General features: G+C 41.9%; 1 protein-coding gene across 1 annotated transcript in view; it reads left to right on the forward strand.

Annotated features, from left to right (window-relative positions):
• The first annotated feature begins 471 nt into the window (after window positions 1-471).
• P2RY8 (P2Y receptor family member 8) overlaps window positions 472-16588 on the forward strand; it is a 61675-nt gene continuing 45558 nt past the window's right edge. Inside the window, exons 1-2 of the mRNA XM_075850779.1 lie at window positions 472-550; window positions 12388-12472. The gene's annotated coding sequence lies outside the window, so the exon portion shown is untranslated. The remainder of the gene's footprint in view (window positions 551-12387; window positions 12473-16588) is intronic.

The following is a 16588-nucleotide window of genomic DNA, read 5'->3' on the forward strand; positions in this document are numbered from 1 at the left end:
GCGCCCCAATGCAAAATTTGTAACAGATCCCCCCATCCCCTACTATGTATTAGTTATAATACTTCTTATGTGTTGTTTAAAGCCCACTCAGGCACCAGGGCCCCGGTGCAACTGCTATTATGCACCCCCTATAACTATTCTCCTTCCGAAAGACCTATTCTACGGTCATGTTCTTGTTGATTTAAAAATAAAACGTACATATTTCATGTGCTGAGGTGGATAATTCTTTTTGATTGCATGTTTTTCCCGCTGTTTATTATTTCGCTTTAATATTTTTCGCAGATGAAAACTAAGGTCTTAGTTTGTTCATTGTTTTACACAGATTTCTCGTGGGTAAACTGTTTCCTGTTACAATAGAGTAACTGAACAGAGAAATGTTCAGTTAGGTCTTCCTTTCTTAAGACCCCGCCTCTGGAGCTGGTATAGCCGAGAACACTCAATGCAGAAAACTAATTTAATTTCCTGTCCTTATATACTTTTTTTTTTTTTTTGCTCTCACTTGGTGACAAGATGACAAGACTGTATGAGCCACAACTGAGTTACAGAGAGGGTAAGTATTGGCTGGTGCAGATTAGTAGCTGTATACTTTTATCTCCACTTACTTGCATTTATATTTCTGTTTCTTTAATCTCTTACTTCCTCATCTGCTGATATGGTATCAACCACAAGAATTTTTGTAAGAAACAAAGTTAGTAGTTCAGATATTTCTCTAGTTATTTATTTATAGTGCAGCCTTGTATTTTCTGTAGAGTTGCAGCACTCTGAAGGGTTTCGTTGTATTAGTTTTTCGTGAAATCACATTGTCGTTATATACCGTACATTACTATGAATATACTACTACGCTTTAGGACCGTGTTACTACATTCTCACCTTGTGTGGGGTTTCAGTTTCATGCAATATATAGCCTCCAAAGTATCTGTCTTCTAAACTTGTTGAGTTACATAGTTACATAGGTAGTACGGTTGAAAAAAGACACATGTCCATCAAGTTCAACCAAGGGATGGGAAAAGGGAAGGGAAAAATGTAAAAAAATTTACATAGGAGCTGATGTTTTTTGTTGATGTAGGAAATGATCTAAGCCTTTTTTAAAGCCATGCACTGTAGCTACTCTGACCAGCTCCTGCGGTGACTATGCCATAGATTCACAGTTCTCACAGTAAAGAAGACTTGTCGCCTCTGTAGGTTGAACCTTATTTTCTCCAGACGGTGGGAGTGCCCCCTTGTTATTGAGGGGGTTTTACATGGAACAGGATTTCACCATATTTTTTGTATGTGCCATTAATATATTTATATAAGTTAATCATGTCCCCCCTTAGTCGTCTCTTTTCAGAGTTTTACTATGCTTTATCTACATTCTTTATAGTGTTTGTAGCTGCTTATGATAATTTTATGCCGATACACTGTATACCTATAACTACTGTAGAAGAGACTATCTGCAACAACAATGCGATCTATCTATCTATCTATCTATCTATCTATCTATCTATCTATCTATCTATCTATCTATCTATCTATCTATCTATCTATCTATCTATCTATCTATCTATCATTTTATACTGATTAACAATTAATTCTTACTGTTAATGAGGGAACACTAATCAGGGTTAATAACAATGCATCATGAAAGTAATGCAAAATAGTTCTCATATACACAGTTGCTGCTCTTTGCACCATAGTTAAAAACGAACTGATCCAGGACTTAATGTAGGGCTGACTGATAGTACACGTGAACTATTAAGGAGGTCACAGATAAATCACATTTGATTGTTCCATATGATCTTTTGTAGTAAGTGCAAATAATTTACACAGGTAAGACGAGTATCAACAAACACCTATCTTATGTATTAATAGAATGTCAATTTAAAGTCACATTTTTTACCTATTTCGGTAGATATTTCTGTATTTTATGTTCGGTACTATTCTTCAGTTATTAAACTGGTTGTCTAAAGTTGGAAAAAAAAAGTATGCTTTATTTCCAATAAAGCTAATTGTCTATCCATTTTCTGTATCTGGTATTTAAGTTCATCTTCCACTTAAGTGAAAAGGGCTGAACGACAATACCGGACACAGCCCTAGGACGGACATAACGCTATTTCTGAAGAAAAGCAGATCCTTTTTCTTAAAAAATTCTGTACAACCCATTTAACCATACTCATCTGCCCTCCAAACACCTTACAGCAAAAACTGAAACGAGCTCTGCTATGCTGCCTAACATGAACACAACAGTTAGGCTCTCATGCAGACGACCGTAGCCATGTGCACGGCCGTGACTTTCGGGTTGGCCGGCAGTGGACTGTCAGACGCGAGCCGCCCGTAAATTGCGGGCCCGCGATTTGCGGGCGGCTCGCAGCTGACAGTCCGCTGCCAGCCGACTCGAAAATCACATCCGTGCACATGGCTGCGGTCGTCTGCAAGAGGCCTAAATCTATATATATTGAAGTGTCATGCTCCCCCTGCTCTCCAGCCACTGATTGACCCTTTTCTCCCTATTACTGTGCGTAGGGAGAATAGCCTCAATCACTGCCTGGATGGCAGGGGGAGGCAGGGAATGAGCGTGTATATATGAATATACATGGACTCATGTGCTATGGAGCTGTCCAATAAGTATAATATCAAAATACTCCTAAACTGCTAAACATTGCTAAAAAAAAAAAGTGACAGCAGCATGCCTGTCACTTTTTATGCTGCCCTCAGACATAGCAGCATAAAGAAGTGACAGATCTACTTTGAACTATATATTTTCTCTTCAAAATTTACCTATTTTGAGATGTAGTATGTAGGTCTAAAGCTGGATTTAGGAGTGTTAAAGAGGCTCTGTCACCACATTATAAGTGGCCTATCTCCTACATAAGGAGGCCTATCTCCTACCAATCAGCATCATGCACTCCTCTCCATTCATTTACACAGCGCATAGGGATCCTGTTAGATCCTTATGTGCTGTCTTATACTAACACATTAACAATACTGAAGTGTTTAGACAGTGAATAAACATTCCACGGGATGTCTATTCACAATCTCTGCACTTCGTTACTGTCTCTATGGTAGTTACAGCAGAGGAAGCGTCATCTCGTTGTAACCTGTCATTTACCGCGTAATCTCGCGAGATTACGCGTCCTCTGCTGTAACTACATGAAAAAGCTTTATTTAATCTTGATTAAAAACAAATCAAAAGATTCCAAGGAAGGACGCTGCGGTTTGAACTAAAGAGTTCTTAGTCATAGCTAAGGTTCCTGTGTTAGACTTCCGATATTAAACACCTGGGAGGGGTATTACATGAATCTGTGGAAAATAAATATTTTACATCTGTGTTTCCCAACTCCTCTATATATGCAAATAGTGCACTTAATTATATTATAATGCTCCATACTTTGTCTCTCCATATTCTCAACAAACATAGACAATATACAATTTAAAGCTAAGTAAATATACACAAGATCAGATTTAACGTTTAGACTTCTAGAAAATCTGGTATCTAGTTTTAGTATCTATAGCCTCTGTGTTTAATAAAATCTGTCGCTAATCACCTCGTTTTTTAGGTTTGCAGACTTTCTTAATGGTCACTGCAGCCTACATATTATTGGTTGCATATGTTATATTGTTGTTTTTAATCTGAATTAGGATGCGTGCCGGATACTACTTTTTTCTACTACATAAACTACAAACATACCCTGTGTAGTTTGATCCTGCGATAATATTGTCATCCATCAGTCCCCTAGTTTTTGCTAACCTACCAAATGAACTTAAGTAGGGGACAGATAGAAGGGAGTATGACTGCAGAATCAGACTACACAGGGTTTGTTTGTAGTCTGAATAAGAGTTGTGGACAGAAAACGAAGGTTTTTAATTAGGACTACAGTATTTGCAAAGTTGTTCCATTTTTTATTTAAAGGGGTTATGTGGGGACCAAAACTTATTAGCCGTGTACTACAGTATGTGAGTACAGTCGCTAATATACAATCTGGTCCCCCGTCGTGCTGATTGTGAGATTTTCATAGATTTTTATATCGCTGCCGGGGGACTGGTAGTCTAATTACACAGCCTTCTTTAATGACGATACGACTCTTTGTCATGTGACCCCGCTGTACTCTATCTACAAGCAGTAGCAGTAGTACAGCATGGTCGGTCACGTGACGAAGAGTCGTATTGTCATCAAAGAAGGCTGTGCAACCAGACTTCCGCTCCGCCGGCAGCGCTATGAACAAAATGTATGGAAATCTAAGGAACAGCACGATGGGGGACCAGAATATATATTAGCGAGTGTACTCACATACGGCAGTGAGTACACTGCTAATAATTTTTGATCCCCACATAACCCCTTTAAGATGCATTGGAACAATAAATAAAAGGTGGGCATAACCTAAGGCTATGACCTAGAAAAAGTCATCAACTGCACAATACTGTTACCACTTATTCTCTAGATCAGTGGTTTGCAATATGTGGTTCTCCATCTGTTGCAAAACTGCAACTAAGATGTTCAGAGCATGCTAGGAGTTGTAATTCACTATAGCTGACGGGCCACCTGTTGATGACTGCTCTGTAGTAGTAAGCCAAAATACAGAAAAAACCCTCTTATTAACTTAAAGAGGTTGTTCAATCAGGACAACCCACTTTAGTGCAACATCTCCCTCATTGGTGAGTTGCTTGATTTTTGTCCACCCACAGAAATTATTTATTATTATTGTGAAAAGTGGCTGTGCATAAATATTTCCCCTGCATTGACACGGCATGTATTAGTAAACATGCTACAGTTTTGTTGTAGAAATTTCTGCAACTCTCCCATTCATCTGTATGGAGCTTGCAGAAATCCAGGCACATATTCCAGAAATAACCCCATTCACATGAATGGAACTGATTTTCAGTTGCAAAAAGTTCTGCAACAAATCTGCCATGTGTGAACGTTTAAGTCAATAGGTAACCATGTGACATATATGGTTGCGCCAAGTCCTCCAATGCAGGAGACAGTGTTTGCGTTAAATCTCTGTTCTGGCTCATAGAAGGGAGTCCCGAGCAGGGGACCTCTCCATGTATGATGTCTATATGCCCTACAAGGCCAAATGGACAGAATTTCACGAAGTCTAAATTTTTAGGATTAAAATATATTTCCCATTCAATATATCAAAGTTTACTACAATATTTACTATTTGTCTGCTAATACTTGAAGAAGATCTACGAGAAAAAAATAAATGAAAACCCTTTAGTACACATTAGGCTTTGTTCACATCTGCGTTGGGACTCTGTTCATGGGTTCCGTCTCAGCTTTCTGCCAGGGAAATCCATGAACGGAATCCAAACTAAAAGAAACGGAAACCATAGGTTTCTGTTGGCATCACCATTGATTTCAATGGTGATGGATCCGGTGCAAATGGTTTCCGTTTGTCACAGTTGTGTAAAGGTTCCGTTGTTTTGATGGAATGAATAGCACAGTTGACTACGGTATTGATTCTGTCAAAATGAAATCTATGGTTTCCGTTTGGCTTCCGTTCATGGGTTCCCCTGACGGAAAGGTCCAATGGAACCCATGAACGGAGTCCCAACGCAGATGTGAACGAAGCATTAAAATGTGAAAATCACTTATAGTGCAGCACCTTTTTCTGGTAGCTTTCCTTCAACATGGTATTTTAATCTTCTTGAACATTCTTTAGTGAGACATCTTAATGGAAAAGCACCCTAATGTGACCTTGAATATCTGGAACTTTCAAACAATTGTTCATCAATCTGTCCAAACTCAACTACTTTATGTTTACATTATGAAATACGGTGTTGGGGTAAATTAGATAGGAGAACCATCTAAGTAACATTCACAGTCAAGTTATATCTTTATTTAAATGGATATTTATAACATATGACCACATGGGGAAGTAGGGTGACAACCATGCTGAAACTATAAAGTCTGCGAAAATATATATTTTCTTTTCAAATTCATACATCTCAATTGTTGATCAGATTACTGAAATTACTTTATTTCTCCAGGAAAGTAATCACAACTGACTGCTATGTTAAGACAATTAGGGCAATATGTTTCAAAATGTACTATACTGGGTTTTCTTAGTTATTCATGCTTACCACAGTATTTAAGCATCCATAACTTCAATCACTATATTTCAACACCGTTGAAAGTGGACATGCTGCGCTATTTCTTGTGTATTGCAGTTTTATTACTATTGACCAATGTTAGGCTTAAAGTAATAATAATAATTTTTATTTATATAGCGCCAACATATTCCTCAGCACTTTACAGTTTAGGGGGTACATTTTACAGACAAAATCAGACATGACATATTAACAAAACAAAATTTTAAAATTACAATTCAAACAATAAAAACAACCCTTTTTCACATGTCCCATTAGGGCATATGGACATTATAGAGGGGGTTCCCTGTTCAGGGCCGCCTCTATGAGCCACAGCAGAGAGCCACTCTGTAAGGCTATGTTCACACGGAGTATTTTGGGGGAGGAATATCCGCCTCAAAATTCCGTTTGGAACTTTGAGGCAGATTTTCCTCTCCAGGCACGCCGATTTTCGCGGCGATTTTCGCGCCGTTTTTCACCCGCGGCCATTGAGCGCCGCGGGCATAAAACAGCGCGAAATACGCTTTCTCTGCCTCCAATTGAAGTCAATGGGAGGTCAGAGGCGGAAGCGCCCGAAGATAGGGCATAGCACATACAGCCTCTGGCATCCATAATAAAAATAAAAATATATTTTTGTAACACAAGCAAGGTGTGCCGAGTACAAATTCTTAACCTATACCCGGGTTGGGACCCTACCTCGAGCACCCAAAGAAACCAGTGCCATCTGAACACAACCATATATCGAAGATAGGGCATGTCGCTTCTTTTTCCCGCGAGGCAGTTTTACTGCTCGCGGGAAAAAGACGCCGACGCCTCCCATTGAAATCAATGGGAGGCGTTCTCGGGCCGTTTTTGCCGAGTTTTGCGACGCGGTTTCCGCGTCAAAAAACTCGGCAAAATACTCCGTGTGAACATAGCCTAAGAGTACACAGATAAATATATACTAAGCCGCTCTGACGACCCAATGAATCCATAAACGGAGTCCAATAGTACTGAAGGTGTCCTACTTTTTTTTCTATAATCCATCTTCAGGAAAGGTAAAAACACAAATGTACTGGTGCAGCAGTTGTCAATGATGGCTGGGCTTTGTAGTTCTACAGCCATTCCTGGCTTCTTCCGATGTTTTCCAATAGGCCTACTATAGAGGAGACAACAAATAGAGTTGCACAGCCAGTAACTTGTGAAAAAGCATAACCTATGGTTTCCAATTCTTTAAGTTTGGATTTCGTTCATGGGTTTCCCTGGCAGAAAAACATAGCACGCCAAGTCAGCCCGACCCTGGGTTTTGGCGTATAGGCTTCTTCCGGGCCATACAAGGCGTGTAACACAAGTGCCTTATAAACCATTGAACAGACTGCCCTAAAACCCAGGGTCGGGCTGACTTGGTGTGCCACGTTTTAAATTACATGTTGTTTGTTTGTAAGACAAATTAATGGGTCCATAATTACAGATGAAAAATACAGTCGTGTGCATGGAGCTAAAGTATATATTTATCTGTGTATTTTTGCAAAGACTTCTTTGGGACTACTCTTAAACTTAGCTAGCTCCTACCCTTTTGTTTAAACACACAATTATACATATATACACATATATATATATATATATATATATATATATATATATCTGAATTTATACATTTATATCTGTATATTGAGATTGTTTTTCACTCTGTAAGGCTGAGTTCACACGGGGCGGATACGCTGCATAGAAGCACGCAGCGTATCCTCCCTGTGTGCCGCAGGGAATTCTCTGCGAAAATGCACCAAACTGTGCGAAAAACTGCAGCACTTAGCATTTCATCCCAGGAAACTTCCGCAGCCTGTGATTGGCTGCAGCGGCGATCACATGGGCTGAAGTGTCATCCGACGTCATCCAGGCTGGCCTCTTGGAATGATATTTCATCCCATGTGACCGCCGCTACAGCCTGTGATTGGCTGCTGCAGTCAAATGGAATGAGACGTCATCCCAGGAGGCCACGGTGGGGGGAAGAACACAGACTTTTGGGTAAGTATGAGATTTTTTTTCCTGAGTTGCATTTTTTGTGGCAAAATCGCTGCCAACCCGCTGCAAAAAAACGCAACGACTGCTATTTGTTGCAGGTTTCACCTCCCCATTGCATTCAACAAATAAGCAGCGTTTACGCAAATACAATTGACAAGCTGCGGAACAAAATTTTGCACCGCAGGTCAATTTATGAGCCTTTTTTCCGCTCAGTATTTACGCAGCGTGTGGATGAGATTTTTTTATCTCAGCCTCTTTGCTGCTACTGTATTTGCTGTGGATTTTCCGCAACAACTTACGTTGCGGAAAATCTGCAGTATTTACGCAACGTGTGAACTGACCCTAAGTGTGGCTCCAACTCTAATGGATTGGAGTGGTCCATTTATAACATGGAAGGCCATTCATCTGAAATCAGCTTCAAATGGAAGAGTTTTCTCTGACTAGACAACCCCTATAATGCAGCAGATCTTTTCATTTTTTTTCCTTACTGCATTCAGAAAGCCATAACTTTTTTTTTTTTAACATAGGTGCACCTATGCATACAATTTTGACAGGCATCTGTTAGGGCACACCTAAGGTATAAAGAAAGACTGAAAGAGAATGGGTCACTGACCAGAGCTTAAGCTTTGGACCGTGATGTGCCCAGTATGAAGATAACGGCACCATTGTAAAGGCGCCACAATATTTGTCTCTGTGCTTGCGGACAGCAGCATTAGGGCTTAGTATGGGGCATTTTCTAAAAAATTTTCAAAATAAGACAAAACATACAATAGCTTTACACTGGGTTTCATAAATATCTCCAAAACTATCTTCCCCACTCCAAGCACTCTGCTGTGGCACCAAATCTCTAGGGTATATTTGTTCTATGGAAATAACAGATAAATACAGTTTGTCTGTGATTTGAATGGTTCCCTTAAAGGCTGTACTATTATCTGACAAGGTTGCAGAATAATACACTATTTTCATACAGTCAGATGATATGCACATGTGGCTGATGCCATGGGCGACCATCAAGCACTGATCATCATATGGTTCTGGGGTGTTGCATAGCCTTACAGTCATTTGGCTTGTTTATAGCAAACCACTAACCCTATTGTAGTTGAATCTTCTTTTTACTCCATGCCCCTAGGACTGACAACATTTCAAGGGACTTGACTTATTCTAACAATATATCTTTTGTGTAACTTTTCAGAGATTGAAGCAAAGGTTTTTCTTGGCCTTTAGGAGATTTTCCTTAATATGTTCTGTACGGTAAAGTACTGTTTTCTTTTCAATCTGGACAGTTGTGATACTGTTCTATCTCGCCCCATGCTAGTATTTATTTTTAGAGATTTGAAAAAAACAGTTGTTTAAATGATTTCAACCCAAAACTTAAAAATGCCCATATATTAGTAAATCGGCAGTTAGAGTGATAGCCAAAGATCAATGATGTTTACAGAAATGTTGCAATTTTCATTCTAATTGCAATTTTTGCAAAAGTGACGCTGTACCCCACATTTCCTGTAACTTGCAGGAACTGACAAAAAACTTTCACCTCGCGGATGATTAGAAGCTGGCAGTTTGGCATCACTTGCTGAGTGTTGCTGCAACCAGGGGCATTAGAAACTTTCCAGGTGCCCATAGCATAGATTTAAGAATGCAACCCCCCATCCTTGTCCCTGATGCTCAGCATGATGGTCATCGGTTGGACATTAGTTTATTTTTTTTTAAATACATAACTTGTGTCCCAACCCTTCAATGGCACCCTAGGCCGCTGTCTACTCTGCCCACCCTTGGCCCCGCTCTGACTGCAACTAAGCAATATGACAAATAATATTGTGGTGGATCCAGCTAATACATTTGAAATAATGGCCGCCGTAATGAAAGAGAAAAATGGCAAAAGTTTTGTAGGTAAAAAGAAAACATTATGATCAAACTTTAGTTTAAATTTCAAATTCTGATACACAAATAAATGGCATTTTAGGGTTTTGAGTGGAAATGTTATTTTAGCTACTATACTGCACTATTATTCAAAGAGGTCAATACATCTCCACCCTAAATAAAACTTTCCCTATAACCGGTGTATCCTTTTTAGCATTAGTTTTAGTTTCTGTTCAGTTTTGCAATATGTTTATTGTGAAAAGTGCATCAGCTTGCAATGAATCACAGACATACTGCAAAAAACATGAACACATTTAGACACACTGCAAATCTAATTGCACTCGGGGCATTTTTATACTTTTTACATGCTGTTCCACTTTTCAATAGGAAATAGTTAAGACATTTTTAAAGAGGTTCTTCCACCAGAGAGAGCACTTTATGCCCTGCTAAAGGGGAGGCTGTAGGTGCAATTGCCCCTTAAGGACCAGCTCAAATTTGGCCTTGAGGACATGACAGTTTTTTTATTTTGCCTCTCTGGTGGTCATAAATAGGTCAAATAATATTTGGTTGACGTAGCTATATGAGGCCTTGTTTTTTGCAGTATAAGTTGTACTTTATTTACGTGGTATTTTTTTATACATAAACTTTATTGTTTAATGCTGTCTTTTTGTTTTTGGGAAAATGCAGGAAAAAAAGGAATTGACCCCAGTTTTTACAATTGTTTTGTTATACCGTACACAGATCATCATAAATTAAGTTATACATTTATTATACAGGTTGTTACGGGTGTGGGGATACCAAATATGTCTATATTATTTTATGTCTTGTAACTTTAATAAGGTAATTGTAAAAAATATACAGGTGTTTTACTTTTTTTTTGCATGACGCTCATGACGAACATACGCATTACGTGTCGTCAAGTAGTTAAAATATGTCGCCGATGATAACTTAGGAGCTGGAAGAACATTCACTGTGTTGTATGCAAATAAGGGCTCGTGAGCTCTCTCTGTTCTCATTACCGGACTCAAATGACAGCCCCTTCTACCTGCACAGTCACATCAGCGGGCCATTTAGCGACACCTACAATCTCCCCTTCAGAAAGTCTAAGGCGGGATTCACACGACCGTGTCGCGCCCGAGCCCGAGTGCCGGCCGGTAAAATCGGCCATTCTGCCCGGCCGGTTTGCATAAAGTTTTGCATCCGTGCCGGGCCGGGCAGATCTGGACAGTGACATCAGCGACAACTCCTGAAGGGGAATCCTCATGTGTTCGGGGATTTCGCTTCAGGAGTTTCCCCTGATGTCACTGACCAGATATGGACAGAGACATCAAGCGCTCTGTCCAGGAGCGGAATCCCCGAAAACACGGGGATTCCGCTCCTTCAAGGAGCTAAAGTGCGGCTAGCACATAGCAGAGCGGGGAGATACCTCCCTGCTCTGCTATAGTGGCGTCGCTGCAGTAGTAGCAGCCGCAGCAGCAGCAGCTGCTAGCGGCGCCATTGAAGGTGTCGCCGGGCCAGGGCGCTTTTAAAACAAGCAGGGGAAGGGAGACAGCGCAGCGCTCCCTTCCACCTGCTGTACACCCCGGCCCTGCCGCACAGTGTACAGCGCACAGCCATTCGTCAGAATGGCATCAACTCCTCCTCCTCACATGCACTCTGCGCTGTGAGGAGGAGGAGATAGAGCGCAAGCGCCGGAAAACCCGGCCATCACTCGGGACACATCCCGGTGATGGCCGTGTATTACCCGGCCCCATAGACTTCTATGGGAGCCGGGCGGCCGGGTACCCGGCCGAAGATAGAGCATGTCCTATTTTTTGACGGCCGGTTTTCCAGGCCGTCAAAAAATCGGTCGTGTGAATAGCCCCATTAGGGGTCTATTATTCCTAATGCAGCCGGGCGACGGCCGATTTATGAACGGCCGGCAGCCGGCCGGGAAACCCTGTCGTGGGAATGAGGCCTAAAATAATGAACCCTGTTTAGTTTTCCTTAATAAAAACAAAAACATCCAACTACAACATGTGTTTGCATTTTGCATTAGTTGTACATCCCTGTATAAACTCTTCCGTGTTGTTCCTTGGTTTTCGGGGCCTTGACAATAAAAAAATATTTTTTTATTATACTTGTCACTCAGAACACAGTCTAATTAAAGTGGGACCCTCTCTATTCCCCTCAGTTATACATAAATAGTTTTCTTCTTTTAAGAAAATAAAAATATTAGAGTAAAGCCCGTGTCACCGTTAGTTAAAAACATGTTATATCTTCGTTAGCCATCCTTTGGTTTTGTAACCAAGGCACAAGACATCCTGTTTCTTACTACAGCAAACGTTGCAAAATTATTGTAACACAGCTGCCTCAAGTTCCTAATTAGTTTCCACGCCTGAATATGCCACGTGCTTTGAAACTTCTGATTTCTATTACTGAAGTGTGAACAGTAACTAGACTAACTATATTTTACAGGCGTTGATGACAGAAATATACATTCCCCTAATGACCAAACAGACCATTGTGAGAAGAGAATCAAAAGAACAATGCTAAAGTAAAGGTAAATGCTAAATTATAAAATATGATGTATTATAGTAATCATTCTAATAAGCACTCACATATGTAGCACATGTAAAAAAGGTTTACGTTTCTAGAGCTATTTAAAGTGTATGTCCAGTGATCCACTTACTAACCGTTCAGCATATGCACCTCAGTATGTCAATATCCCATCCAAACTTAAAACGACAAGGTCTTTGTCTGTCTATAGAAGGAACTTACAGTTGTGTCAGGACAGAAATGTATTTATTTATATCCACAGGATATGCATTAAATGTCTGATAGATGCTGGTCACACCTCTGGGACCCATAACTCTCTCCCGAACGGGGGCCCCATCGACCCATCCTGCCTCTGGCCGCAATTTCCAGGAGGTGAAACAGTGCACAGCAGGACAGGTTTCCGGAAACAGCCGAGCTCTCTGAGCTACGCTGTTTTCCATAACTCCCATAAAAGTGAATGGGAGTTTGCACAGCGAGCTCGGCTCTTTCCGAAAACCTATCTTGCTGTGCACTGATGCTCTGTCTGGCAGTGACAGCCAAAGGCTACATCATCAGGTGGGACAAGGTGAGTGGACCTCCATTTCGGGAGATAGGTGCTGTTCCAAGAAATGGGACCCGCATTTACCAGACACTTATGGCATCTACTGCGTAGATGCCATAAATGTATTTTATGATACAACCCTTTTAAAGTCCTGTGATTACAGCAACCTCTGCACTGATTCAAACAGGCAATCTTTATTCTGTTCGAGGGTATTGTGACCAGAGGAGTGTACTAACAGGAGAGCAAAGGAGGAGGCAGTAGGAACAAGTGTTATGTGAGTTAGTAGACTTGTACACTAAGTAGCCATGACTGGACTGCATCTAAGCTGTATTTGTAACATGACAGACATTTATTCCCATTGCCATTGACTCTCATTGTAAAAAAAAAAGTATACTGCGCAGTATACGTTTTTTTTACTGTATGCCTCTGTATAGAAAAGCGTAGCAGACTACACTTTCCTATACAGTAATTTTTTTTTATTCTAGCGCATAATGACCAAGTGTATGCCCAACTGACACTCTTTTGGCATTCACTTGTGGCCATATAGATACGTCTGACAACTTTCCCAGTGCATTTGCAGAATATATAGCAAAAACAACATGTGAACAAGGCTTCAGATCACATGGTTGCTCACACTCCCATCTAGATTTCTGAATAGCAAATCTGTTTATTAAGATAGCGATATCATGGAATTAAACGTATCCCTGTATAATTAGTGATATAAAGAAAAGGTAAATATATTGTATGAAACAGTATTATCTACAGAATGTAACTGCCACATGGATTCTAAATAGACAAATAATAGCAGCAGTGCTCAGTGGATATTGTCAGTGGCCAACCAAAGTGTTCTCTGTAAAAAATCAAGTGTAAATGACAGAAGTTAAAGCTGCATGGTGCTTTCCTAGCACTGCTGCCATTTTATTTAGTGAACGACTGGGGTAACAGCGGTCAGACACCGATCAGACATTGATAACATAACCTAGAGATATGCCATTAATATCTTTAATGAGACAAGCGCCTTAATCAATATAAATTAGTTGATTTTCTACTAATAAAATAGATATTTCTGAATATGTTTCACTTCCACATTCATTTCTATAGGGCCATGGACAGTTCCGTTGTTTTAACGAAACCGTGTGACCGTTTCGACAAAAATAGGACCTGGTCCTATTCCTGTCCGTTTTTGACGGAACAGTCTCGGCTTTTTCATTCATTTGGTTCGTTGAAACAACAGACTGCACACGAAAGCCATCTGTGTGCGGTTTGTGTTTCACGGATCCATCGTTAGCGGGCGTACGGTGGCGAATGGAAGTGTGCATGAGCAGGGCCGACCTTAGGGGTGTGCAACCTGTGCCATTGCACAGGGCGCATCACTCCAGCAGGTGGAAGGGGCGCTGCGCTGGCTTCTTTCCCCTTCTTGTGTTTCAGAAGCCGGGCCCGGCGACTCGGCAGCTGCCTTTCCATCGAGGCGCTTCTTCTCTTATAGCGGGTGCAAGCGGCGACACGAGCATTAGGAGGCCCATGCCGCAAAATGGACGGGCCCCTATGGCCGGCTCGCCGCTAGCAGCCGCTGTGGCTGCTACAGAGGTAGCGACTCCGCATTCAATAGGGGGCTTCTCCTGGAGCCGAATCACCGACCACTGGATGGAAATTCCGCTTCAGGAGTTGCCCCTGATGTCACTGTATATATGGACAGAGACGTCAAGTGCTCTGTCCTGGAACGGAATCCCTGGCCACAGCGGGATTCCACTCCTTCAGGGAGCTACAGAGGCGCTATCTACAGGAAGGGTAGATGCTATCTACAAGGGGGCTGTGTTGCACTACCTACAAGGGCGTGTCTGTCACTACCTACAAAGGTCCTGTGTGGCACTACCCACAAGGGAGCTGTGTGGCACTACGTACAGTGGGATGTGTGGCACTACCTACAAGGGGGCTGTGTGGCACTACCTACAAGGGGGCTATGTGGCACTGCCTACAAGGGAGCTGTGTGGCACTACCTACATGGGGGCTGTGTGGCACTACCTACAGGGGGCTGTGTGGCACTACCTGCAAGGGGGCTGTGTGGCACTACCTGCACGGGTGCTGTGTGGCACTACCTACAAGGGGGCTGTGTAGCACTACCTACAAGGGGGCTGTGTGGCACTACCTACTAGGGGCTGTGTGGCTCTACCTACAAGGGGCTCTGTGTCACTATCTACAAGGGGCGGGCTGATGGTCATTTTACTGTGAGTGGGGGGCTGATCGTTATTTTACTGTGAGTGCTGGGCTGATGGTTATATTACTGTGAGTGGCGGGCTGATGGTTATTTTACTGTGAGTGGGGGGCTGATGGTCTTAAAGTGGTTTCCACCTCTGACCGCCAATTGAAATTAATAGGAGGCAGAAAATACCTGTGACGCTCATTTGGAGTGCTTTTTTGCCTGTGTCTTTTGCATTAGCTTCAACGGCTTAAAAAAATGCATAAAAAAAAAACCCGTCAAATAACGCTGTCAATTCAAAATCTGCCTCAAAATTCCTGAAGGAATAGCCTAAGAGTGTGGTGCTTGTTTTTAGCCATTTTCTGTCTTTCTCTAAACAATTTTTGGTAGGGGTTCCCTGAGGATTTTTTTTTCATGGGGTGCATAGAGTCTGAAAAGGTTGGGAAACTCTGTACTAGGTGTGAGACAGTGACAGGTAAAGTCATTGAGGGAAGGTACATGACTTTTAAATAGGTGTATGTTTCTTTAAGACCGCGCCCGCATCGGCCACCATATGTGTGGGTTTAGCATCAGGAGAGGTTGGTACAGCGGTTTCTTTGTAGCCAGAGACAGGGACACCGTGCATTAAAAGTCATAACAGGGCTTTGCCTGTGTTTTTATTCTTGTCAAAGAACCAGCCTCTTGTACAACAAGGCAAAATACAAAATAAATCCTGCTCGTCTGAGCACTAACTAAACAAGATATTAGCTAACTATACCGAGTGCCTTCCTACCAGGCACTGGACACAAAGTAACACAGGTCTTTACTCACATAGAATACAGGCTACTCCAGCCTTAGTAGTCTCCAGTCTGAGTCAGGGGTGAGACTCACACACACTGTGTCTGCACCTTTTTATACACAGGCTACAGGTGCAGCTAATTGAGCAGCAGCCTTGTGCTACAAACAGAGATGGACTAGGGATTGGGGAACCCGCCCTGCTCTTCTCCAATCCAACTCCAGGCCCTTTTTCCGGCTTTTCCTTAAGCCGAGATTGGAAAGCTAGAGCTTTCTATTGCAAGAACTACTCATTCCCTGGAGCCTAGGATACATATGACAGGATTCTAGGGGAAATGTACCTTCCCTCAATGACTTTACCTGTCACTGTCTCACATAGGCTACAGGATCACGCTGGCCTACGCAAGGATCCCGTGTTGGCGTTGTGGAACAGCTCAGTTCATCGTGGGAACGGGCCTAGGTGAGTGGAATTTTTTGTTTGGGGGGCACTGTATACAAGGGGGAGGTGGGGGGCTGTATGGCACTGTCTACAAGGGGGAGGTGGGGGTTGTATGGCACTGTCTACAAGGGGAGGTGGGGGGATGCATGGCACTGTCTACAAGGGGGAG

This window comes from Rhinoderma darwinii, chromosome 2 (genome assembly GCF_050947455.1).
Source record: "Rhinoderma darwinii isolate aRhiDar2 chromosome 2, aRhiDar2.hap1, whole genome shotgun sequence".
NCBI classification, from domain to species: domain Eukaryota; kingdom Metazoa; phylum Chordata; class Amphibia; order Anura; family Rhinodermatidae; genus Rhinoderma; species Rhinoderma darwinii.